Below are 26,814 nucleotides of genomic sequence, written 5' to 3'. Positions count from 1 at the left end.
CTTTGCAAGCTTGCTTGGTTGGCCAAAAAGGGTGTATGCGTTTTTTCCTGAATATATTCAGGAAAAAACGCATACGCCCTTTTTGGCCAAGTGCATCATTGTGGACGTTCTGCCTCTTTTCCTATGCTTTCAATGCAATTCCAGTCTACCTCCTGAAATCGGTTTCCTGCAATTCTGCCCCGCTTTCAAGTCCTCTTGGCAGCCTTACTTCAGTATATTTTTGGACAATAGCTGTCATTTATAACTCTGCAGGTTTGTGAATTACAGTGCCCCTGAGCTCCTTTCTTCAACTCGCTTTCTTGTGACCTGGCCGCAACACCGCAGGATGGCTTCAGGCCCTAATCTGGTTCCGGCACGGCACGCTGAGCCTTTGGTTAATTCCTCTTCCTGGTGGGAAATGAGAGTTAAATTTGCCCGTCCAGACACCTCCAGCTAGTCTCTCATTGGTTCTCGCTATTCCTGTTCATCTTCCACAGATATTGCAAACTGGGCCAAACAGGAGGTTAAAGGGACTGACTCTCCAAGTCGGGAGAGTGTTAGTAAAGCATCTGGAATGTTGCACCCGAGTACCAGGGTACGAAAACTGAGACATATTTGAACACGTCTCCCGATCACATGGTTGATCATACTCTAGGTTCTACATGCATGTTTTAGCTGAAAGAAGAATACCTTAAAACTGGGTAGTTGAACGCCGTGGAATGGGTACCATGCAATATGACTTCAAAGGGTCTTCATTTGCTCACCGAACCTCTCCAATCCTATCACTGCTGCGTTTATGCCCCTGTACACATGCTTGATTCTCTTTCGGAGACATAGCAATCCATAGGTTTTAAGATACTTACTAGTCAGGTACATTCTTAGGCGTTTAATATGCGGTGTTGAGTCCATTTCGTTGAGCAAGGAGTAGCTCTTGTCTATTCCATATTTGGCTTAAGGAACTTTATCTGTGCTCATTTCAATCTCTGGTTTTATGCAGCACCCCAACTCACCTTTCCCCTTAAGCAAGCATAAGTTGGTTTTCTAAATTTGAGACCCTGTTCTGTTTTGGAATTCAGTTCCTGTGTAGCCAAGTTTACATTCCGTGTATTAGTGATACCTTATGATGTTTCTTTTTCTGTGTGACTTATTTCAGTTAGAATCATCGTACCTGAATCCACTCATTATGCTGCTACGGCCCTGATGACATAGATTTCATTGCTGAGTGATACTGCATTGTACGTAATTACCACAAGTTCTTTATCCATTTTTCACTTTCTGTGATATTGAACTTGTTCGGTAAATGAGGTTCTTGTAAACAGAGGCGTCCCAAACTTTGGGGTGGCTGTGTCTTTTTGATTTTAATTTCCCTAAGCTATAGGACCATAAGTGGAAGTGCCCTAGGCTCTGTTGCTTTGTTTTTTAGATGTTTCAGGAAACACCATACACTTCTCCCGAGTGTCTGTTGGCAATTAACATCCCGCCCATCAGCATAACAAGGCTCCCAGTTCTCCATGGCCTGTCCTGCCTTTCTGGATTTTACACTTTTTTCAGATGGCCCTTTTGACCGGGGGGAAGTGAGACTTCATTGTAGTGCAGATTTCCTTTGCAAGCTTGCTTGGTTGGCCAAAAAGGGCGTATGCGTTTTTTCCTGAATATATTCAGGAAAAAACGCATACGCCCTTTTTGGCCAAGTGCATCATTGTGGACGTTCTGCCTCTTTTCCTATGCTTTCAATGCAATTCCAGTCGACCTCCTGAAATCGGTTTCCTGCAATTCTTCCCCGCTTTCAAGTCCTCTTGGCAGCCTTACTTCAGTATATTTTTGGATGATAGCTGTCATTTATAACTCTGCAGGTTTGTGAATTACAGTGCCCCTGAGCTCCTTTCTTCAACTCGCTTTTTTGTGACCTGGCCGCAACACCGCAGGATGGCTTCAGGCCCTAATCTGGTTCCGGCACGGCACGCTGACCTTTGGTTATTTCCTCTTCCTGGTGGGAAATGAGAGTTAAATTTGCCCGTCCAGACACCTCCAGCTAGTCTCTCATTGGTTCTCCCTATTCCTGTTCATCTTCCGCAGAAATTGCAAACTGGGCCAAACAAGAGGTTAAAGGCGCTGACTCTCCAAGTGGGGAGAGTGTTAGTAAAGCGTCTGGAATGTTGCACCCGAGTACCAGGGGAGGATAACTGAGACATATTTGAACACAACTCCCGTTCACATGGTTGATCATACTCTGGGTTCCACATGCATGTTTTAGCTGAAGGAAGAATACCTTAAACCTGGAGAGTTAAGACCCGTGTAACGGACACCATGCAATATGACTTCAAAGGGTCTTCATTTGCTCACCGAACCTCTCCAATCCTATCACTGCTGCGTTTATGCCCCTGTACACACGCTTGATTCTCTTTTGGAGACATAGCAATCCATAGGTTTTAAGATACTTACTAGTCAGGTACATTCTTAGGCGTTTAATATGGGGTGTTGAGTCCATTTCGTTGAGCAAGGAGTAGCTCTTGTCTATTCCATATTTGCTTAAGGAATCTTATCTGTGCTCATATCAATCTCTGGTTTTATGCAGCACCCCAACTCACCTTTCCCCTTAAGCAAGTATAAGTTGCTTTTCTGAATTTGAGACCCTGTTCTGTTTTGGAATTCAGTTCCTGTGTAGCCAAGTTTACATTCCGTGTATTAATGATATCTTATGATGTTTCTTTTTCTGTGTGACTTATTTCAGTTAGAATAATCGTACCTGAATCCACTCATTATGCTGCTACGGGCCTGATGACATAGATTTCATTGCTGAGTGATACTGCATTGTACGTAAGTACCACAAGTTCTTTATCCATTTTTCACTTTCTGTGATATTGAACTTGTACGGTAAATGAGGTTCTTGTAAACAGAGGCGTCCCAAACTTTGGGGTGGCTGTGTCTTTTTCATTTTAATTTCCCTAAGCTATAGGACCATAAGTGGAAGTGCCCTAGGCTCTGTTGCTTTGTTTTTTAGATGTTTCAGGAAACACCATACACTTCTCCCGAGTGTCTGTTGGCAATTTACATCCCGCCCATCAGCATAACAAGGCTCCCAGTTCTCCATGGCCTGTCCTGCCTTTCTGGATTTTACACTGTTTTCAGATGGCCCTTTTGACCGGGGGGAAGTGAGACTTCGTTGTAGTGCAGATTTCCTTTGCAAGCTTGCTTGGTTGGCCGAAAAGGGCGTATGCGTTTTTTCCTGAATATATTCAGGAAAAAACGCATACGCCCTTTTTGGCCAAGTGCATCATTGTGGACGTTCTGCCTCTTTTCCTATGCTTTCAATGCAATTCCAGTCTACCTCCTGAAATCGGTTTCCTGCAATTCTGCCCCGCTTTCAAGTCCTCTTGGCAGCCTTACTTCAGTATACTTTTGGACGATAGCTGTCATTTATAACTCTGCAGGTTTGTGAATTACAGTGCCCCTGAGCTCCTTTCTTCAACTCGCTTTCTTGTGAGCTGGCCACAACACCGCAGGATGGCTTCAGGCCCTAATCTGGTTCCGGCATGGCACGCTGAGCCTTTGGTAATTTCCTCTTTCTGGTGGGAAATGAGAGTTAAATTTGCCCGTCCAGACACCTCCAGCTAGTCTCTCATTGGTTCTCGCTATTCCTGTTCATGTTCCGCAGAAATTGCAAACTGGGCCAAACAGGAGGTTAAAGGGACTGACTCTCCAAGTCGGGAGAGTGTTAGTAAAGCGTCTGGAATGTTGCACCCGAGTACCAGGGGAGGAAAACTGAGACATATTTGAACACGTCTCCTGCTCACACGGTTGATCATACTCTGGGTTCCACATGCATGTTTTAGCTAAAGGAAGAATAACTTAAACCTGGAGAGTTGAGACCCGTGTAATGGGTACCATGCAATATGACTTCAAAGGGTCTTCATTTGCTCACCGAACCTCTCCAATCCTATCACTGCTGCATTTATGCCCCTGTACACACGTTTGATTCTCTTTTGGAAACATAGCAATCCATAGGTGTTAAGATAAATACTAGTCAGGTACATTCTCAGGCGTTTAATATGCGGTGTTTAGTCCATTTCGTTGAGCAAGGAGTAGCTCTTGTCTATTCCATATTTGGCTTAAGGAACTTTATCTGTGCTCATTTCAATCTCTGGTTTTATGCAGCACCCCAACTCACCTTTCCCCTTAAGCAAGCATAAGTTGGTTTTCTAAATTTGAGACCCTGTTCTGTTCTGTAATTCAGTTCCTCTGTAGCCAAGTTTACATTCCGTGTATTAGTGATATCTTATGATGTTTCTTTTTCTGTGTGACTTATTTCAGTTAGAATCATCGTACCTGAATCCACTCATTATGCTGCTAAGGGCCTGATGACATAGATTTCATTGCTGAGTGATACTGCTTTGTAAGTAAATACCACAACTTCTTTATCCATTTTTCACTTTCTGCGATATTGAACTTGTACTGTAAACCAGGTTCTTGTAAACAGAGGCATCCCAAACTTTGGGGTGGCTGTGTCTTTTTGATTTTAATTTCCCTAAGCTATAGGACCATAAGTGGAAGTGCCCTAGGCTCTGTTGCTTTGTTTTTTAGATGTTTCAGGAAACACCATACACTTCTCCCGAGTGTCTGTTGGCAATTTACATCCCGCCCATCAGCATAACAAGGCTCCCAGTTCTCCATGGCCTGTCCTGCCTTTCTGGATTTTACACTTTTTTCAGATGGCACTTTTGACCGGGGGGAAGTGAGACTTCATTGTAGTGCAGATTTCCTTTGCAAGCTTGCTTGGTTGGACAAAAGGGCGTATGCGTTTTTTCCTGAATATATTCAGGAAAAAACGCATACTCCCTTTTTGGCCAAGTGCATCATTGTGGACGTTCTGCCTCTTTTCCTATGCTATCAATGTAATTCCAGTCTACCTCCTGAAATCGGATTCCTGCAATTCTGCCCCGCTTTCAAGTCCTCTTGGCAGCCTTACTTCAGTATATTTTTGGACGATAGCTGTCATTTATAACTCTGCAGGTTTGTGAATTACAGTGCCCCTGAGCTCGTTTCTTCAACTCGCTTTCTTGAGAGCTGGCCGCAACACCGCAGGATGGCTTCAGGCCCTAATCTGGTTCCGGCACGGCACGCTGAGCCTTTGGTTAATTCCTCTTCCTGGAGGGAAATGAGAGTTAAATTTGCCCGTCCAGACACCTCCAGCTAGTCTCTCATTGGTTCTCCCTATTCCTGTTCATCTTCTGCAGAAATTGCAAACTGGGCCAAACAGGAGGTTAAAGGCGCTGACTCTCCAAGTGGGGAGAGTGTTAGTAAAGCATCTGGAATGTTGCACCCGAGTACCAGGGGAGGAAAACTGAGACATATTTGAACACGTCTCCCGTTCACACGGTTGCTCATACTCTGGGTTCCACATGCATGTTTTAGCTGAAGGAAGAATATATTAACCTGGGTAGTTGAAACCCGTGGAATGGGTACCATGCAATATGACTTCAAAGGGTCTTCATTTGCTCACCGAACCTCTCCAATCCTATCACTGCTGCGTTTATGCCCCTGTACGCATGCTTGATTCTCTTTTGGAGACATAGCAATCCATAGGTTTTAAGATACTTACTAGTCAGGTACATTCTTAGGCGTTTAATATGCGGTGTTGAGTCCATTTCGTTGAGCAAGGAGTAGCTCTTGTCTATTCCATATTTGGCTTAAGGAACTTTATCTGTGCTCATTTCAATCTCTGGTTTTATGCAGCACCCCAACTCACCTTTCCCCTTAAGCAAGCATAAGTTGGTTTTCTAAATTTGAGACCCTGTTCTGTTTTGGAATTCAGTTCCTGTGTAGCCAAGTTTACATTCCATGTATTACTGATATCTTATGATGTTTCTTTTTCTGTGTGACTTATTTCAGTTAGAATCATCATACCTGAATCCACTCACTGTGCTGCTAAGGGCCTGATGACATAGATTTCTTTGCTGAGTGATATTGCTTTGTAAGTAAATACCACAACTTCTTTATCCATTTTTCACTTTCTGCGTTGTTGAACTTGTATGGTAAACGAGGTTCTTGTAAACAGAGGCGTCCCAAAGATTGGGGTGGCTGTGTCTTTTTGATTTTAATTTCCCTAAGCTATAGGACCATAAGTGGAAGTGCCCTAGGCTCTGTTGCTTTGTTTTTTAGATGTTTCAGGAAACACCATACACTTCTCCCGAGTGTCTGTTGGCAATTTACATCCCGCCCATCAGCATAACAAGGCTCCCAGTTCTCCATGGCCTGTCCTGCCTTTCTGGATTTTACACTTTTTTCAGATGGCCCTTTTGACCGGGGGGAAGTGAGACTTCATTGTAGTGCAGATTTCCTTTGCAAGCTTGCTTGGTTGGCCAAAAAGGGCGTATGCGTTTTTTCCTGAATATATTCAGGAAAAAACGCATACGCCCTTTTTGGCCAAGTGCATCATTGTGGACGTTCTGCCTCTTTTCCTATGCTTTCAATGCAATTCCAGTCTACCTCCTGAAATCGGTTTCCTGCAATTCTGCCCCGCTTTCAAGTCCTCTTGGCAGCCTTACTTCAGTATATTTTGGACGATAGCTGTCATTTAAAACTCTGCAGGTTTGTGAATTACAGTGCCCCTGAGCTCCTTTCTTCAGCTCGCTTTCTCTTGAGCTGGCCGCAACACTGCAGGATGGCTTCAGGCCCTAATCTGGTTCCCTCACGGCACGCTGAGCCTTTGGTTATTTCCTCTTCCTGGTGGGAAATGAGAGTTAAATTTGCCCGTCCAGACACCTCCAGCTAGTCTCTCATTGGTTCTCGCTATTCCTGTTCATCTTCCGCAAAAATTGCAAACTGGGCCAAACAGGAGGTTAAAGGGACTGACTCTCCAAGTCGGGAGAGTGTTAGTAAAGCATCTGGAATGTTGCACCCGAGTACCAGGGGACGAAAACTGAGACATATTTGAACACGTCTCCCGATCACATGGTTGATCATACTCTAGGTTCCACATGCATGTTTTGGCTGAAGGAAGAATACCTTAAACCTGTGTAGTTGAAACCCGTGGAATGGGTACCATGCAATATGACTTCAAAGGGTCTTCATTTGCTCACCGAACCTCTCCAATCCTATCACTGCTGCGTTTATGCCCCTGTACACATGCTTGATTCTCTTTCGGAGACATAGCAATCCATAGGTTTTAAGATACTTACTAGTCATTTACATTCTTAGGCGTTTAATATGCGGTGTTGAGTCCATTTCGTTGAGCAAGGAGTAGCTCTTGTCTATTCCATATTTGGCTTAAGGAACTTTATCTGTGCTCATTTCTATCTCTGGTTTTATGCAGCACCCCAACTCACCTTTCCCCTTAAGCAAGCATAAGTTGGTTTTCTCAATTTGAGACCCTGTTCTGTTCTGTAATTCAGTTCCTGTGTAGCCAAGTTTCCATTCCGTGTATTACTGATATCTTATGATGTTTCTTTTTCTGTGTGACTTATTTTAGTTAGAATCATCATACCTGAATCCACTCATTGTGCTGCTAAGGGCCTGATGACATAGATTTCATTGCTGAGTGATATTGCTTTGTAAGTAAATACCACAACTTCTTTATCCATTTTTCACTTTCTGCGATGTTGAACTTGTACTGTAAACGAGGTTCTTGTAAACAGAGCCATTCCAAACTTTGGGGTGGCTGTGTTTTTTTGATTTTTATTTCCCTAAACTATAGGACCATAAGTGGAAGTGCCCTAGGCTCTGTTGCTTTGTTTTTTAGATGTTTCAGGAAACACCATACACTTCTCCCGAGTGTCTGTTGGCAATTTACATCCCGCCCATCAGCATAACAAGGCTCCCAGTTCTCCATGGCCTGTCCTGCCTTTCTGGATTTTACACTTTTTTCAGATGGCCCTTTTGACCGGGGGGAAGTGAGACTTCATTGTAGTGCAGATTTCCTTTGCAAGCTTGCTTGGTTGGCCAAAAAGGGCGTATGCGTTTTTTCCTCAATATATTCAGGAAAAAACGCATACGCCCTTTTTGGCCAAGTGCATCATTGTGGACGTTCTGCCTCTTTTCCTATGCTTTCAATGCAATTCCAGTCTACCTCCTGAAATCGGTTTCCTGCCATTCTGCCCCGCTTTCAAGTCCTCTTGGCAGCCTTACTTCAGTATATTTTTGGACGATAGCTGTCATTTATATCTCTGCAGGTTTGTGAATTACAGTGCCCCTGAGCTCCTTTCTTCAACTCGCTTTCTTTTGAGCTGGCCGCAACACCGCAGGATGGCTTCAGGCCCTAATCTGGTTCCAGCACGGCACGCTGAGCCTTTGGTTATTTCCTCTTCCTGGTGGGAAATGAGATTTAATTTGCCCGTCCAGACACCTCCAGCTAGTCTGTCATTGGTTCTCCCTATTCCTGTTCATCTTCCGCAGAAATTGCCAACTGGGTCAATCAGGACGTTAAAAGAGTTGACTCTCCAAGTGCGGAGAGTGTTAGTAAAGCATGTGGAATGTTGCACCCGAGTACCAGGGGAGGAAAACTGAGATATATTTGAACACGTCTCCCATTCACACGGTTGTTCATACTCTGGGTTCCACATGCATGTTTTAGCTGAAGGAAGAATACCTTAAACCTGGAGAGTTGAGACCCGTGGAATGGGTACCATGCAATATGACTTCAAAGGGTCTTCATTTGCTCATCGAACCTCTCCAATCCTATACACTGCTGCGTTTATGCCCCTGTACACATGCTTGATTCTCTTTCGGAGTCATAGCAATCCATAAGTTTTAAGATACTTACTAGTCATTTACATTCTTAGGCGTTTAATATGCGGTGTTGAGTCCATTTCGTTGAGCAAGGAGTAGCTCTTGTCTATTCCATATTTGGCTTAAGGAACTTTATCTGTGCTCATTTCAATCTCTGGTTTTATGCAGCACCCCAACTCACCTTTACCCTTAAGCAAGCATAAGTTGGTTTTCTAAACTTGAGACCCTGTTCTGTTCTGTAATTCAGTTCCTGTGTAGCCAAGTTTACATTCGGTGTATTACTGATATCTTATGATGTTTCTTTTTCTGTGTGACTTATTTCAGTTAGAATCATCATACCTGAATCCACTCATTGTGCTGCTAAGGGCCTGATGACATAGATTTCATTGCTGAGTGATATTGCTTTGTAAGTAAATACCACAACTTCTTTATCCATTTTTCACTTTCTGCGATGTTGAACTTGTACTGTAAACGAGGTTCTTGTAAACAGAGCCATTCCAAACTTTGGGGTGGCTGTGTTTTTTTGATTTTTATTTCCCTAAGCTATAGGACCATAAGTGGAAGTGCCCTAGGCTCTGTTGCTTTGTTTTTTAGATGTTTCAGGAAACACCATACACTTCTCCCGAGTGTCTGTTGGCAATTTACATCCCGCCCATCAGCATAACAAGGCTCCCAGTTCTCCATGGCCTGTCCTGCCTTTCTGGATTTTACACTTTTTTCAGATGGCCCTTTTGACCGGGGGGAAGTGAGACTTCATTGTAGTGCAGATTTCCTTTGCAAGCTTGCTTGGTTGGCCAAAAAGGGCGTATGCGTTTTTTCCTCAATATATTCAGGAAAAAACGCATACGCCCTTTTTGGCCAAGTGCATCATTGTGGACGTTCTGCCTCTTTTCCTATGCTTTCAATGCAATTCCAGTCTACCTCCTGAAATCGGTTTCCTGCCATTCTGCCCCGCTTTCAAGTCCTCTTGGCAGCCTTACTTCAGTATATTTTTGGACGATAGCTGTCATTTATAACTCTGCAGGTTTGTGAATTACAGTGCCCCTGAGCTCCTTTCTTCAACTCGCTTTCTTTTGAGCTGGCCACAACACCGCAGGATGGCTTCAGGCCCTAATCGGGTTCCGGCACAGCACGCTGAGCCTTTGGTTATTTCCTCTTCCTGGTGGGAAATGAGAGTTAAATTTGCCCGTCCAGACACCTCCAGCTTGTCTCTCATTGGTTCTCCCTATTCCTGTTCATCTTCCGCAGAAATTGCAAACTGGGCCAAACAGGAGGTTAAAGGCGCTGACTCTCGAAGTGGGGAGAGTGTTAGTAAAGCGTCTGGAATGTTGCACCCGAGTACCAGGGTACGAAAACTGAGACATATTTGAACACGTTTCCCGTTCACAGGGTTGATCATACTCTGGGTTCCACATGCACGTTTTAGCTGAAGGAAGAATACCTTAAACCTGGAGAGTTGAGACCCGTGTAATGGGTACCATGCAATATGACTTCAAAGGGTCTTCATTTGCTCACCGAACCTCTCCAATCCTATCACTGCTGCGTTTATGCCCCTGTACAGACGCCTGATTCTCTTTTGGAGACATAGCAATCCATAGGTTTTAAGATACTTACTAGTCAGGTACATTCTTAGGCGTTTAATATGGGGTGTTGAGTCCATTTCGTTGAGCAAGGAGTAGCTCTTGTCTATTCCATATTTGGCTTAAGGAACTTTATCTGTGCTCATTTCAATCTCTGGTTTTATGCAGCACCCCAACTCACCTTTCCCCTTAAGCAAGCATAAGTTGCTTTTCTAAATTTGAGAACCTGTTCTGTTTTGGAATTCAGTTCCTCTGAAGCCAAGTTTACATTCTGTGTATTAGTGATATCTTATGATGTTTCTTTTTCTGTGTGACTTATTTCAGTTAGAATCATCGTACCTGAATCCACTCATTATGCTGCTACGGGCCTGATGACATAGATTTCATTGCTGAGTGATACTGCATTGTACGTAAGTACCACAAGTTCTTTATCCATTTTTCACTTTCTGTGATATTGAACTTGTTCGGTAAACGAGGTTCTTGTAAACAGAGGCGTCCCAAACTTTGGGGTGGCTGTGTCTTTTTGATTTTAATTTCCCTAAGCTATAGGACCATAAGTGGAAGTGCCCTAGGCTCTGTTGCTTTGTTTTTTAGATGTTTCAGGAAACACCATACACTTCTCCCCAGTGTCTGTTGGCAATTTACATCCCGCCCATCAGCATAACAAGGCTCCCAGTTCTCCATGGCCTGTCCTGCCTTTCTGGATTTTACACTTTTTTCAGATGGCCCTTTTGACCGGAGGGAAGTGAGACTTCATTGTAGTGCAGATTTCCTTTGCAAGTTTGCTTGGTTGGCCAAAAAGGGCGTATGCGTTTTTTCCTGAATATATTCAGGAAAAAACGCATACGCCCTTTTTGGCCAAGTGCATCATTGTGGACGTTCTGCCTCTTTTCCTATGCTTTCAATGCAATTCCAGTCTACCTCCTGAAATCGGTTTCCTGCAATTCTGCCCCGCTTTCAAGTTCTCTTGGCAGCCTTACTTCAGTATATTTTTGGACGATAGCTGTCATTTATAACTCTGCAGGTTTGTGAATTACAGTGCCCCTGAGCTCCTTTCTTCAACTCGCTTTCTTTTGAGCTGGCCGCAACTCCGCAGGATGGCTTCAGGCCCTAATCTGGTTCCGGCACGGCACGCTGAGCCTTTGGTTAATTCCTCTTCCTGGTGGGAAATGAGAGTTAAATTTGCCCGTCCAGACACCTCCAGCTAGTCTCTCATTGGTTCTCCCTATTCCTGTTCATCTTCTGCAGAAATTGCAAACTGGGCCAAACAGGAGGTTAAAGGCACTGACTCTCCAAGTGGAGAGAGTGTTAGTAAAGCATCTGGAATGTTGCACCCGAGTACCAGGGGAGGAAAACTGAGACATATTTGAACACGTCTCCCGTTCACACGGTTGCTCATACTCTGGGTTCCACATGCCTGTTTTAGCTGAAGGAAGAATATATTAACCTGGGTAGTTGAAACCCGTGGAATGGGTACCATGCAATATGACTTCAAAGGGTCTTCATTTGCTCACCGAACCTCTCCAATCCTATCACTGCTGCGTTTATGCCCCTGTACGCATGCTTGATTCTCTTTCGGAGACATAGCAATCCATAGGTTTTAAGATACTTACTAGTCAGGTACATTCTTAGGCGTTTAATATGCGGTGTTGAGTCCATTTCGTTGAGCAAGGAGTAGCTCTTGTCTATTCCATATTTGGCTTAAGGAACTTTATCTGTGCTCATTTCCATCTCTGGTTTTATGCAGCACCCCAACTCACCTTTCCCCTTAAGCAAGCATAAGTTGGTTTTCTAAATTTGAGACCCTGTTCTGTTTTGGAATTCAGTTCCTGTGTAGCCAAGTTTACATTCCGTGTATTACTGATATCTTATGATGTTTCTTTTTCTGTGTGACTTATCTCAGTTAGAATCATCATACCTGAATCCACTCATTCTGCTGCTAAGGGCCTGATGACATAGATTTCATTGCTGAGTGATATTGCTTTGTAAGTAAATACCACAACTTCTTTATCCATTTTTCACTTTCTGCGATGTTGAACTTGTACTGTAAACGAGGTTCTTATAAACAGAGCCGTTCCAAAATTTCGGGTGGCTGTGTCTTTCTGATTTTAATTTCCCTAAGCTATAGGACCATAAGTGGATGTGCCCTAGGCTCTGTTGCTTTGTTTTTTAGATGTTTCAGGAAACACCATACACTTCTCCCGAGTGTCTGTTGGCAACTTACATCCCGCCCATCAGCATAACAAGGCTCCCAGTTCTCCATGGCCTGTCCTGCCTTTCTGGAATTTACACTTTTTTCAGTTGGCCCTTTTGACCGGGGGGAAGTGAGACTTCATTGTAGTGCAGATTTCCTTTGCAAGCTTGCTTGGTTGGTCAAAAAGGGCGTATGCGTTTTTTTTCTGAATATATTCAGGAAAAAACGCATACGCCCTTTTTGGCCAAGTGCATCATTGTGGACGTTCTGCCTCTTTTCCTATGCTTTCAATGCAATTCCAATCTACCTCCTGAAATCGGTTTTCTGCAATTCTGCCCCGCTTTCAAGTCCTCTTGGCAGCCTTACTTCAGTATATTTTTGGACGATAGCTGTCATTTATATCTTTGCAGGTTTGTGAATTACAGTGCCCCTGAGCTCCTTTCTTCAACTCGCTTTCTTTTGAGCTGGCCGCAACACCGCAGGATGGCTTCAGGCCCTAATCTGGTTCTGGCACGGCTCGCTGAGCCTTTGGTTATCTCCTCTTCCTGGTGGGAAATGAGATTTAATTTGCCCGTCCAGACACCTCCAGCTAGTCTCTCATTGGTTCTCCCTATTCCTGTTCATCTTCCGCAGAAATTGCAATCTGGGCCAAACAGGAGGTTAAAAGAGTTGACTCTCCAAGTGCGGAGAGTGTTAGTAAAGCGTCTGGAATGTTGCACCCGAGTACCAGGGGAGGAAAACTGAGACACATTTGAACACGTCTCCCGTTCACACGGTTGATCATACTCTGGGTTCCACATGCATGTTTTACCTGAAGGAAGAATACCTTAAACCTGGGTAGTTGAAACCCGTGGAATGGGTACCATGCAATATAACTTCAAAGGGTCTTCATTTGCTCACCGAACCTCTCCAATCCTATCACTGCTGCGTTTATGCCCCTGTACACATGCTTGATTCTCTTTCGGAGACATAGCAATCCATAGGTTTTAAGATACTTACTAGTCAGGTACATTCTTAAGCGTTTAATATGCGGTGTTGAGTCCATTTCATTGAGCAAGGAGTAGCTCTTGTCTATTCCATATTTGGCTTAAGGAACTTTATCTGTGCTCATTTCAATCTCTGGTTTTATGCAGCACCCCAACTCACCTTTACCCTTAAGCAAGCATAAGTTGGTTTTCTAAATATGAGACACTTTTCTGTTCTGTAATTCAGTTCCTGTGTAGCCAAGTTTACATTCCGTGTATTACTGATATCTTATGATGTTTCTTTTTCTGTGTGACTTATTTCAGTTAGAATCATCATACCTGAATCCACTCATTGTGCTGCTAAGGGACTGATGACATAGATTTCATTGCTGAGTGACATTGCTTTGTAAGCAAATACCACAACTTCTTTATCCATTTTTCACTTTCTGCGATGTTGAACTTCTACTGTAAACGAGGTTCTTGTAAACAGAGGCGTCCCAAACTTTGGGGTGGCTGTGTCTTTTTGATTTTAATTTCCCTAAGCTATAGGACCATAAGTGGAAGTGCCCTAGGCTCTGTTGCTTTGTTTTTTAGATGTTTCAGGAAACACCATACACTTCTCCCGAGTGTCTGTTGGCAATTTACATCCCACCCATCAGCATAACAAGGCTCCCAGTTCTCCATGGCCTGTCCTGCCTTTCTGGATTTTACACTTTTTTCAGATGGCCCTTTTGACCGGGGGGATGTGAGACTTCATTGTAGTGCAGATTTCCTTTGCAAGCTTGCTTGGTTGGCCAAAAAGGGCGTATGCGTTTTTTCCTGAATATATTCAGGAAAAAACGCATACGCCCTTTTTGGCCAAGTGCATCATTGTGGACGTTCTGCCTCTTTTCCTATGCTTTCAATGCAATTCCAGTCTACCTCCTGAAATCGGTTTCCTGCAATTCTGCCCCGCTTTCAAGTCCTCTTGGCAGCCTTACTTCAGTATATTTTTGGACGATAGCTGTCATTTATAACTCTGCAGGTTTGTGAATTACAGTGCCCCTGAGCTCCTTTCTTCAACTCGCTTTCTTGTGAGCTGGCCGCAACACTGCAGGATGGCTTCAGGCCCTAATCTGGTTCCGGCACGGCCTGCTGAGCCTTTGGTTATTTCCTCTTCCTGGTGGGAAATGAGAGTTAAATTTGCCCGTCCAGACACCTCCAGCTAGTCTCTCATTGGTTCTCCCTATTCCTGTTCATCTTCCGCAGAAATTGCAAACTGGGCCAAACAGGAGCTTAAAGGCGCTGACTCTCCAAGTGGGGAGTGTGTTAGTAAAGCGTCTGGAATGTTGCACCCGAGTACCAGGGGACGAAAACTGAGACATATTTGAACACGTCTCCTGATCACACGGTTGATCATACTCTATGTTCCACATGCATGTTTTAGCTAAAGACAGAATACCTTAAACCTGGGTAGTTGAAACCCGTGGTATGGGTACCATGCAATATAACTTCAAAGGGTCTTCATTTGCTCACCGAACCACTCCAATCCTATCACTGCTGCGTTTATGCGCCTGTACACACGCTTGATTCTCTTTTGGAGACATAGCAATCCATAGGTTTTAAGATAATTACTAGTCAGGTACATTCTTAGGCGTTTAATATGGGGTGTTGAGTCTATTTCGTTGAGCAAGGAGTAGCTCTTGTCTATTCCATATTTGTCTTAAGGAACTTTATCTGTGCTCATTTCAATCTCTGGTTTTAGGCAGCACCCCAACTCACCTTTACCCTTAAGCAAGCATAAGTTGGTCTTCTAAATTTGAGACCCTGTTCTGTTCTGTAATTCAGTTCCTGTGTAGCCGAGTTTATATTCCATGTATTAGTGATATCTTATGATGTTTCTTTTTCTGTGTGACTTATTTCAGTTAGAATCATCGTACCTGAATCCACTCATTGTGCTGCTACGGGCCTGATGACATAGATTTCATTGCTGAGTGATACTGCTTTGTAAGCAAATACCACAACTTCTTTATCCATTTTTCACTTTCTGCGATGTTGAACTTGTATTGTATACGAGGTTCTTGTAAACAGAGCCGTTCCAAACTTTGGGGTGGCTGTGTCTTTTTTATTTTAATTTCCCTAAGCTATAGGACCATAAGTGGAAGTGCCCTAGGCTCTGTTGCTTTGTTTTTTAGATGTTTCAGGAAACACCATACAATTCTCCCGAGTGTCTGTTGTCAATTTACATCCCGCCCATCAGCATAACAAGGCTCCCAGTTCTCCATGGCCTGTCCTGCCTTTCTGGATTTTACACTTTTTTCAGATGGCCCTTTTGACCGGGGGGAAGTGAGACTTCATTGTAGTGCAGATTTCCTTTGCAAGCTTGCTTGGTTGGCCAAAAAGGGCGTATGCGTTTTTTCCTGAATATATTCAGGAAAAAACGCATACGCCCTTTTTGGCCAAGTGCATCATTGTGGACGTTCTGCCTCTTTTCCTATGCTTTCAATGCAATTCCAGTCTACCTCCTGAAATCGGTTTCCTGCAATTCTGCCCCGCTTTCAAGTCCTCTTGGCAGCCTTACTTCAGTATATTTTTGGACGATAGCTGTCATTTATAACTCTGCAGGTTTGTGAATTACAGTGCCCCTGAGCTCCTTTCTTCAACTCGCTTTCTTTTGAGCTGCCCGCAACACCACAGGATGGCTTCAGGCCCTAATCTGGTTCCGGCACGGCACGCTGAGCCTTTGGTCATTTCCTCTTCCTGGTGGGAAATGAGAGTTAAATTTGCCCGTCCAGACACCTCCAGCTAGTCTCTCATTGGTTCTCGCTATTCCCGTTCATCTTCCGCAGAATTTGCAAACTGGGCCAAACAGGAGGTTAAAGGCGTTGACTCTCCAAGTGGGGAGAGTGTTAGTAAAGCGTCTGGAATGTTGCACCCGAGTACCAGGGTACGAAAAGTGAGACATATTTGAACACGTCTCCCGTTCACATGGTTGATCATACTCTGGGTTCCACATGCATGTTTTAGCTGAAGGAAGAATACCTTAAACCTGGAGAGTTGAGACCCGTGTAATGGGTACCATGCAATACGACTTCAACGGGTCGTGATTTGCTCACCGAACCTCTCCAATCCTATCACTGCTGCGTTTATGCCCCTGTACACATGCTTCATTCTCTTTCGGAGACATAGCAATCCATAGGTTTTAAGACACTTACTAGTCATGTACATTCTTAGGCATTTAATATGCGGTGTTGAGTGCATTTCGTTGAGCAAGGAGTAGCTCTTGCCTATTCCATATTTGGCTTAAGGAACTTTATCTGTGCTCATTTCAATCTCTGGTTTTATGCAGCACCCCAACTCACCTTTACTCTTAAGCAAGCATAAGTTGGTTTTCTAAATTTGAGACCCTGTTCTGTTCTGTAATTCAGTTCCTGTGTAGCCAAGTTTACATTCCGTGTATTACTGATATCTTATGATGTTTCTTTTTCTGTGTGACTTATTTCAGTTAGAATCATCATACATGAATCCACTCATTTTGCTGCTAAGGGCCTGATGTCATAGATTTCATTGCTGAGTGATATTGCTTTGTAAGTAAATACCACAACTTCTTTATCCATTTTTCACCTTCTGCGATGTTGAATTGTACTGTAAACGAGGTTCTTGTAAACAGAGGCGTTCCAAACTTTGGGGTGGCTGTGTCTTTTTGATTTTAATTTCCCTAAGCTATAGGACCATAAGTGCAAGTGCTCTAGGCTCTGTTGCTTTGTTTTTTTGATGTTTCAGGAAACACCATACACTTCTCCCGAGTGTCTGTTGGCAGTTTACATCCCGCCCATCAGCATAACAAGGCTCCCAGTTCTCCATGGCCTGTCCTGCCTTTCTGGATTTTACACTTTTTTCAGATGGCCCTTTTGACCGGGGGGAAGTGAGACTTCATTGTAGTGCAGATTTCCTTTGCAAGCTTGCTTGGTTGGCCAAAAAGGACGTATGCGTTTTTTCCTGAATATATTCAGGAAAAAACGCATACGCCCTTTTTGGCCAAGTGCATCATTGTGGACGTTCTGCCTCTTTTCCTATGCTTTCAATGCAATTCCAGTCTACCTCCTGAAATCGGTTTCCTGCAATTCTTCCCCGCTTTCAAGTCCTCTTGGCAGCCTTACTTCAGTATATTTTTGGGCGATAGCTGTCATTTATAACTCTGCAGGTTTGTGAATTACAGTGCCCCTGAGCTCCTTTCTTCAACTCGCTTTCTTTTGAGCTGGCCGCAACACCGCATGATGGCTTCAGGCCCTAATCTGGTTCCGGCACGGCACACTGAGCCTTTGGTAATTTCCTCTTCCTGGTGGGAAAGGAGAGTTAAATTTGCCCGTCCAGACACCTCCAGCTAGTCTCTCATTGGTTCTCCCTATTCCTGTTCATCTTCCGCAGAAATTGCAAACTGGGCTAAACAGGAGGTTAAAGGCGCTGACTCTCCAAGTGGGGAGAGTGTTAGTAAAGCGTCTGGAATGTTGCACCCGAGTACCAGGGGAGGAAAACTGAGACATATTTGAACACGTCTCCTGATCACACGGTTGATCATACTCTAGGTTCCACATGCATGTTTTAGCTAAAGGCAGAATACCTTAAACCTGGGTAGTTGAAACCCGTGGAATGGGTACCATGCAATATGACTTCAAAGGGTCTTCATTTGCTCACCGAACCTCTCCAATCCTATCACTGCTGCGTTTATGACCCTGTACACATGCTTGATTCTCTTTTGGAGACATAGCAATCCATAGGTTTTAAGATACTTACAAGTCAGGTACATTCTTAGGCGTTTAATATGCGGTGTTGAGTCCATTTCGTGGAGCAAGGAGTAGCTCTTGTCTATTCCATATTTGTCTTAAGGAACTTTATCTGTGCTCATTTCAATCTCTGGTTTTTGCAGCACCCCAACTCACCTTTACTCTTAAGCAAGCATAAGTTGGTCTTCTAAATTTGAGACCCTGTTCTGTTCTGTAATTCAGTTCCTGTGTAGCCAAGTTTACATTCCATGTATTAGTGATATCTTATGATGTTTCTTTTTCTGTGTGACTTATTTCAGTTAGAATCATCGTACCTGAATCCACTCATTGTGCTGCTACGGGCCTGATGACATAGATTTCATTGCTGAGTGATACTGCTTTGTAAGCAAATACCACAACTTCTTTATCCATTTTTCACTTTCTGCGATGTTGAACTTGTATTGTATACGAGGTTCTTGTAAACAGAGTCGTTCCAAACTTTGGGGTGGCTGTGTCTTTTTGATTTTAATTTCCCTAAGCTATAGGACCATAAGTGGAAGTGCCCTAGGCTCTGTTGCTTTGTTTTTTAGATGTTTCAGGAAACACCATACACTTCTCCTGAGTGTCTGTTGGCAATTTACATCCAGCCCATCAGCATAACAAGGCTCCCAGTTCTCCATGGCCTGTCCTGCCTTTCTGGATTTTACACTTTTTTCAGATGGCCCTTTTGACCGGGGGGAAGTGAGACTTCATTGTAGTGCAGATTTCCTTTGCAAGCTTGCTTGGTTGGCCAAAAAGGGCGTATGCGTTTTTTCCTGAATATATTCAGGAAAACACGCATACGCCCTTTTTGGCCAAGTGCGTCATTGTGGACGTTCTGCCTCTTTTCCTATGCTTTCAATGCAATTCCAGTCTACCTCCTGAAATCGGTTTCCTGCAATTCTGCCCCGCTTTCAAGTCCTCTTGGCAGCCTTACTTCAGTCTATTTTTGGACGATAGCTGTCATTTATAACTCTGCAGGTTTGTGAATTACAGTGTCCCTGAGCTCCTTTCTTCAACTCGCTTTCTTGTGAGCTGGCCGCAACACCGCAGGATGGCTTCAGGCCCTAATCTGGTTCCGGCACGGCACACTGAGACTTTGGTTAATTCCTCTTCCTGGTGGGAAATTAGAGTTAAATTTGCCCGTCCAGACACCTCCAGCTAGTCTCTCATTGGTTCTCGCTATTCCTGTTCATCTTCCGCAGAAATTGCAAACTGGGCCAAACAGGAGGTTAAAGGCGCTGACTCTCCAAGTGGGGAGAGTGTTAGTAAAGCGTCTGGAATGTTGCACCCGAGTACCAGGGGACGAAAACTGAGACATATTTGAACACGTCTCCCGTTCACATGGTTGATCATACTCTGAGTTCCACATGCATGTTTTAGCTGAAGGAAGAATACCTTAAACCTGGGTAGTTGAAACCCGTGGAATGGGTACCATGCAATATGACTTCAAAGGGTCTTCATTTGCTCACCGAACCTCTCCAATCCTATCACTGCTGCGTTTATGCCCCTGTACACACGCTTGATTCTCTTTCGGAGACAGAGCAATCCATAGGTTTTAAGGTACTTACTAGTCAGGTACATTCTTAGGCGTTTAATATGGGGTGTTGAGTCCATTTGGTTGAGCAAGGAGTAGCTCTTGTCTGTTCCATATTTGGCTTAAGGAACTTTATCTGTGCTCATTTCAATCTCTGGTTTTATGCAGCACCCCAACTCACCTTTCCCCTTAAGCAAGCATAAGTTGGTTTTCTAAATTTGAGACCCTGTTCTGTTTTGGAATTCAGTTCCTGTGTAGCCAAGTTTACATTCCGTGTATTAGGGATATCTTATGAAGTTTCTTTTTCTGTGTGACTTATTTCAGTTAGAATCATCGTACCTGAATCCACTCATTATGCTGCTACGGGTCTGATGACATAGATTTCATTGCTGAGTGATACTGCATTGTACGTAAGTACCACAAGTTCTTTATCCATTTTTCACTTTCTGTGATATTGAACTTGTACGGTAAACAAGGTTCTTGTAAACAGAGGCGTCCCAAACTTTGGGGTGGCTGTGTCTTTTTGATTTTAATTTCCCTAAGCTATAGGACCATAAGTGGAAGTGCCCTAGGCTCTGTTGCTTTGTTTTTTAGATGTTTCAGGAAACACCATACACTTCTCCCAAGTGTCTGTTGGCAATTAACATCCCGCCCATCAGCATAACAAGGCTCCCAGTTCTCCATGGCCTGTCCTGCCTTTCTGGATTTTACACTTTTTTCAGATGGCCCTTTTGACCGGGGGGAAGTGAGACTTCATTGTAGTGCAGATTTCCTTTGCAAGCTTGCTTGCTTGGCCAAAAAGGGCGTATGCGTTTTTTCCTGAATATATTCAGGAAAAAACGCATACTCCCTTTTTGGCCAAGTGCATCATTGTGGACGTTCTGCCTCTTTTCTTATGCTTTCAATGCAATTCCAGTCTACCTCCTGAAATCGGTTTCCTGCCATTCTGCCCCGCTTTCAAGTCCTCTTGGCAGCCTTACTTCAGTATATTTTTGGACGATAGCTGTCATTTATAACTCTGCAGGTTTGTGAATTACAGTGCCCCTGAGCTCCTTTCTTCAACTCGCTTTCTTGTGAGCTGGCCGCAACACCGCAGGATGGCTTCAGGCCCTAATCTGGTTCCGAAATGGCACGCTGAGCCTTTGGTTAATTCCTCTTCCTGGTGGGAAATGAGAGTTAAATTTGCCCGTCCAGACACCTCCAGCTAGTCTCTCATTGGTTCTCCCTATTCCTGTTCATCTTCCGCAGAAATTGCAAACTGGGCCAAACAGGAGGTTAAAGGCGCACACCCTCCAAGTGGGGAGAGTGTTAGTAAAGCGTCTGGAATGTTGCACCCGAGTACCAGGGGAGGAAAACTGAGACATATTTGAACACGTCTCCCGTTCACACGGTTGATTATACTCTGGGTTCCACATGCATGTTTTAGCTGAAGGAAGAATACCTTAAACCTGGAGAGTTGAGACCCGTGGAATGGGTACCATGCAATATGACTTCAAAGGGTCTTCATTTGCTCACCGAACCTCTCCAATCCTATCACTGCTGCGTTTATGCCCCTGTACACACGCTTGATTCTCTTTTGGAGACATAGCAATCCATAGGTTTTAAGATACTTACTAGTCAGGTACATTCTTAGGCGTTTAACATGGGGTGTTGAGTCCATTTCGTTGAGCAAGGAGTAGCTCTTGTCTATTCCATATTTGGCTTAAGGAACTTTATCTGTGCTCATTTCAATCTCTGGTTTTATGCAGCACCTCAACTCACCTTTCCCCTTAAGCAAGCGTAAGTTGGTTTTCTACATTTGAGACCCTGTTCTGGTTTGGAATTCATTTCCTGTGTAGCCAAGTTTACATTCCGCGTATTAGTGATATCTTATGATGTTTCTTTTTCTGTGTGACTTATTTCAGTTAGAATCATCGTACCTGAATCCACTCATTATGCTGCTACGTGCCTGATGACATAGATTTCATTGCTGAGTGATACTGCATTGTACGTAAGTACCACAAATTCTTTATCCATTTTTCACTTTCTGTGATATTGAACTTGTACGGTAAACGAGGTTCTTGTAAACAGAGGCGTCCCAAACTTTGGGGTGGCTGTGTCTTTTTGATTTTAATTTCCCTAAGCTATAGGACACTAAGTGGAAGTGCCCTAGGCTCTGTTGCTTTGTTTTTTAGATGTTTCAGGAAACACCATACACTTCTCCCGAGTGTCTGTTGGCAATTTACATCCCGCCCATCAGCATAACAAGGCTCCCAGTTCTCCATGGCGTGTCCTGCCTTTCTGGATTTTACACTTTTTTCAGATGGCCCTTTTGACCGGGGGGAAGTGAGACTTCATTGTAGTGCAGATTTCCTTTGCAAGTTTGCTTGGTTGGCCAAAAAGTGCATATGAGTTTTTTCCTGAATATATTCAGGAAAAAACACATACGCCCTTTTTGGCCAAGTGCATCATTGTGGACGTTCTGCCTCTTTTCCTATGCTTTCAATGCAATTCCAGTCTACCTCCTGAAATCGGTTTCCTGCAATTCTGCCCCGCTTTCAAGTCCTCTTGGCAGCCTTACTTCAGTATATTTTTGGACGATAGCTGTCATTTATAACTCTGCAGGTTTGTGAATTACAGTGCCCCTGAGCTCCTTTCTTCAACTCGCTTTCTTGTGACCTGGCCGCAACACCGCAGGATGGCTTCAGGCCCTAATCTGGTTCCGGCACGGCACGCTGAGCCTTTGGTTAATTCCTCTTCCTCGTGGGAAATGAGAGTTAAATTTGCCCGTCCAGACACCTCTAGCTAGTCTCTCATTGGTTCTCCCTATTCCTGTTCATCTTCCGCAGAAATTGCAAACTAGGCCAAACAGGAGGTTAAAGGCGCTGACCCTCCAAGTGGGGAGAGTGTTAGTAAAGCGTCTGGAATGTTGCACCCGAGTACCAGGGGAGGAAAACTGAGACATATTTGAACACGTCTCCTGTTCACACGGTTGATCATACTTTGGGTTCCACATGCATGTTTTAGCTGAAGGAAGAATACCTTAAACCTGGAGAGTTGAGACCCGTGGAATGGGTACCATGCAATATGACTTCAAAGGGTCTTCATTTGCTCACCGAACCTCTCCAATCCTATCACTGCTGCGTTTATGCCCCTGTACACACGCTTGATTCTCTTTTGGAGACATAGCAATCCATAGGTTTTAAGATACTTACTAGTCAGGTACATTCTTAGGCGTTTAATATGGGGTGTTGAGTCCATTTCGTTGAGCAAGGAGTAGCTCTTGTCTATTCCATATTTGGCTTAAGGAACTTTACCTGTGCTCATTTCAATCTCTGGTTTTATGCAGCACCCCAACTCACCTTTCCCCTTAAGCAAGCATAAGTTGGTTTTCTAAATTTGAGACCCTGTTCTGTTCTGTAATTCAGTTTCTGTGTAGCCAAGTTTACATTCCGTGTATTACTGATATCTTATGATGTTTCTTTTTCTGTGTGACTTATTTCAGTTAGAATCATCATACCTGAATCCACTCATTGTGCTGCTAAGGGCCTGATGACATAGATTTCATTGCTGAGTGATACTGCATTGTACGTAAGTACCACAAGTTCTTTATCCATTTTTCACTTTCTGTGATATTGAACTTGTATGGTAAACGATGTTCTTGTAAAGAGAGGCGTCCCAAACTTTGGGGTGGCTGTGTCTTTTTGATTTTAATTTCCCTACGCTATAGGACCATAAGTGGAAGTGCCCTAGGCTCTGTTGCTTTGTTTTTTAGATGTTTCAGGAAACACCATACACTTCTCCCCAGTGTCTGTTGGCAATTTACATCCCGCCCATCAGCATAACAAGGCTCCCAGTTCTCCATGGCCTGTCCTGCCTTTCTGGATTTTACACTTTTTTCAGATGGCCCTTTTGACCGGGGGGAAGTGAGACTTCATTGTAGTGCAGATATCCTTTGCAAGCTTGCTTGGTTGGCCAAAAAGGGCGTATGCGTTTTTCCCTGAATATATTCAGGAAAAAACGCATACGCCCTTTTTGGCCAAGTGCATCATTGTGGACGTTCTGCCTCTTTGCCTATGCTTTCAATGCAATTCCAGTCTACTTCCTGAAATCGGTTTCCTGCAATTCTGCCCCGCTTTCAAGTCCTCTCGGCGGCCTTACTTCAGTATATTTTTGGACGATAGCTGTCATTTATAACTCTGCAGGTTTGTGAATTACAGTGCCCCTGAGCTCCTTTCTTCAACTCGATTTCTTGTGACCTGGCCGCAACACCACAGGATGGCTTCAGGCCCTAATCTGGTTCCGGCAAGGCACGCTGAGCCTTTGGTTAATTCCTCTTCCTGGTGGGAAATGAGAGTTAAATTTGCCCGTCCAGACACCTCCAGCTAGTCTCTCATTGGTTCTCCCTATTCCTGTTCATCTTCCGCAGAAATTGCAAACTGGGCCAAACAGGTGTTAAAGGCGCTGACTCTCCAAGTGGGGAGAGTGTTAGTAAAGCGTCTGGAATGTTGCACCCGAGTACCAGGGTACGAAAACTGAGACATATTTGAACACGTCTCCCGATCACATGGTTGATCATACTCTAGGTTCCACATGCATGTTTTAGCTGAAGGAAGAATACCTTAAACCTGGGTAGTTGAAACCCGTGGAATGGGTACCATGCAATATGACTTCAAAGGGTCTTCATTTGCTCACCGAACCTCTCCAATCCTATCACTGCTGCGTTTATGCCCCTGTACACATGCTTGATTCTCTTTTGGAGACATAGCAATCCATAGGTTTTAAGATACTTACTAGTCAGGTACATTCTTAAGCGTTTAATATGGGGTGTTGAGTCCATTTCGTTGAGCAAGGAGTAGCTCTTGTCTATTCCATATTTGGCTTAAGGAACTTTATCTGTGCTCATTTCAATCTCTGGTTTTATGCAGCACCCCAACTCACCTTTCCCCTTAAGCAAGCATACGTTGGTTTTCTAAATTTGAGACCCTGTTCTGTTCTGTAATTCAGTTCCTGTGTAGCCAAGTTTACATTCCGTGTATTACTGATATCTTATGATGTTTCTTTTTCTGTGTGACTTATTTCAGTTAGAATCATCGTACCTGAATCCACTCATTATGCTGCTACGGGCCTGATGACATAGATTTCATTGCTGAGTGATACTGCATTGTACGTAAGTACCACAAGTTCTTTATCCATTTTTCACTTTCTGTGATATTGAACTTGTACGGTAAACGAGGTTCTTGTAAACAGAGGCGTCCCAAACTTTGGGGTGGCTGTGTCTTTTTGATTTTAATTTCCCTAAGCTATAGGACCATAAGTGGAAGTGCCCTAGGCTGTGTTGCTTTGTTTTTTAGATGTTTCAGGAAACACCATACACTTCTCCCGAGTGTCTGTTGGCAATTTACATCCCGCCCATCAGCATAACAAGGCTCCCAGTTCTCCATGGCCTGTCCTGCCTTTCTGGATTTTACACGTTTTTCAGATGGCCCTTTTGACCGGGGGGAAGTGAGACTTCATTGTAGTGCAGATTTCCTTTGCAAGTTTGCTTGGTTGGCCAAAAAGGGCGTATGCGTTTTTTCCTGAATATATTCAGGAAAAAACGCATACGCCCTTTTTGGCCAAGTGCATCATTGTGGAGGTTCTGCCTCTTTTCCTATGCTTTCAATGCAATTCCAGTCTACCTCCTGAAATCGGTTTCCTGCAATTCTGCCCCGCTTTCAAGTCCTCTTGGCAGCCTTACTTCAGTATATTTTTGGACGATAGCTGTCATTTATAACTCTGCAGGTTTGTGAATTACAGTGCCCCTGAGCTCCTTTCTTCAACTCGCTTTCTTGTGAGCTGGCCGCAATACCGCAGGATGGCTTCAGGCCCTATTCTGGTTCCGGCACGGCATGCTGAGCCTTTGGTTAATTCCTCTTCCTGGTGGGAAATGAGAGTTAAATTTGTCCGTCCAGACACCTCCAGCTAGTCTCTCATTGGTTCTCGCTATTCCTGTTCATCTTCCGCAGAAATTGCAAACTGGGCCAAACAGGAGGTTAAAGGGACGGACTCTCCAAGTGGGGAGAGTGTTAGTAAAGCGTCTGGAATGTTGCACCCGAGTACCAGGGTACGAAAACTGAGACATATTTGAACACGTCTCCCATTCATACGGTTTATCATACTCTGGGTTCCACATGCACGTTTTAGCTGAAGGAAGAATACCTTAAACCTGGAGAGTTGAGACCCGTGGAATGGGTACCATGCAATATGACTTCAAAGGGTCTTCATTTGCTCACCGAACCTCTCCAATCCTATCACTGCTGCGTTTATGCCCCTGTACACACGCTTGATTCTCTTTTGGAGACATAGCTATCCATAGGTTTTAAGATACTTACTAGTCAGGTACATTCTTAGGCGTTTAATATGCGGTGTTGAGTCCATTTCCTTGAGCAAGGAGTAGCTCTTGTCTATTCCATATTTGGCTTAAGGAACTTTATCTGTGTTCATTTCAATCTCTGGTTTTATGCAGCACCCCAACTCACCTTTCCCCTTAAGCAAGCATAAGTTGGTTTTCTAAATTTGAGACCCTGTTCTGTTCTGTAATTCAGTTCCTGTGTAGCCAAGTTTACATTCCGTGTATTAGTGATATCTTATGATGTTTCTTTTTCTGTGTGACTTATTTCAGTTAGAATCATCGTACCTGAATCCACTCATTATGCTGCTAAGGGCCTGATGACATAGATTTCATTGCTGAGTGATACTGCATTGTACGTAACTACCACAAGTTCTTTATCCATTTTTCACTTTCTGTGATACTGAACTTGTACGGTAAACGAGGTTCTTGTAAACAGAGGCGTCCCAAACTTTGGGGTGGCTGTGTCTTTTCTATTTTAATTTCCCTAAGCTATAGGACCATAAGTGGAAGTGCCCTAGGCTCTGTTGCTTTGTTTTTTAGATGTTTCAGGAAACACCATACACTTCTCCCGAGTGTCTGTTGGCAATTTACATCCCGCCCATCAGCATAACAAGGCTCCCAGTTCTCCATGGCCTGTCCTGCCTTTCTGGATTTTACACTTTTTTCAGATGGCCCTTTTGA

The 26,814-nt window shown here is 43.8% G+C and overlaps 1 long non-coding RNA gene across 2 annotated transcripts in view; it reads left to right on the top strand.

Annotated features, from left to right (window-relative positions):
• LOC307185422 overlaps positions 1–16,989 on the top strand; it is a 348,734-nt gene extending 331,745 nt beyond the window's left edge. The window contains exon 3 of one of the 2 annotated variants that reach the window (XR_013828067.1): positions 16,927–16,989. This is a non-coding gene — a long non-coding RNA (uncharacterized lncRNA). Of the gene's footprint in view, positions 1–5,868; positions 5,932–16,926 lie in introns of those variants that run through there. The other variant, XR_013828068.1, reaches the window with a different exon arrangement.
• The last annotated feature ends 9,825 nt before the right edge of the window (positions 16,990–26,814 follow it).

The sequence above is a fragment of the Stenella coeruleoalba genome (genome assembly GCF_951394435.1).
Source record: "Stenella coeruleoalba genome assembly, chromosome: 4".
NCBI classification, from domain to species: domain Eukaryota; kingdom Metazoa; phylum Chordata; class Mammalia; order Artiodactyla; family Delphinidae; genus Stenella; species Stenella coeruleoalba.
This window is presented reverse-complemented; position numbering and strand designations above follow the sequence as displayed.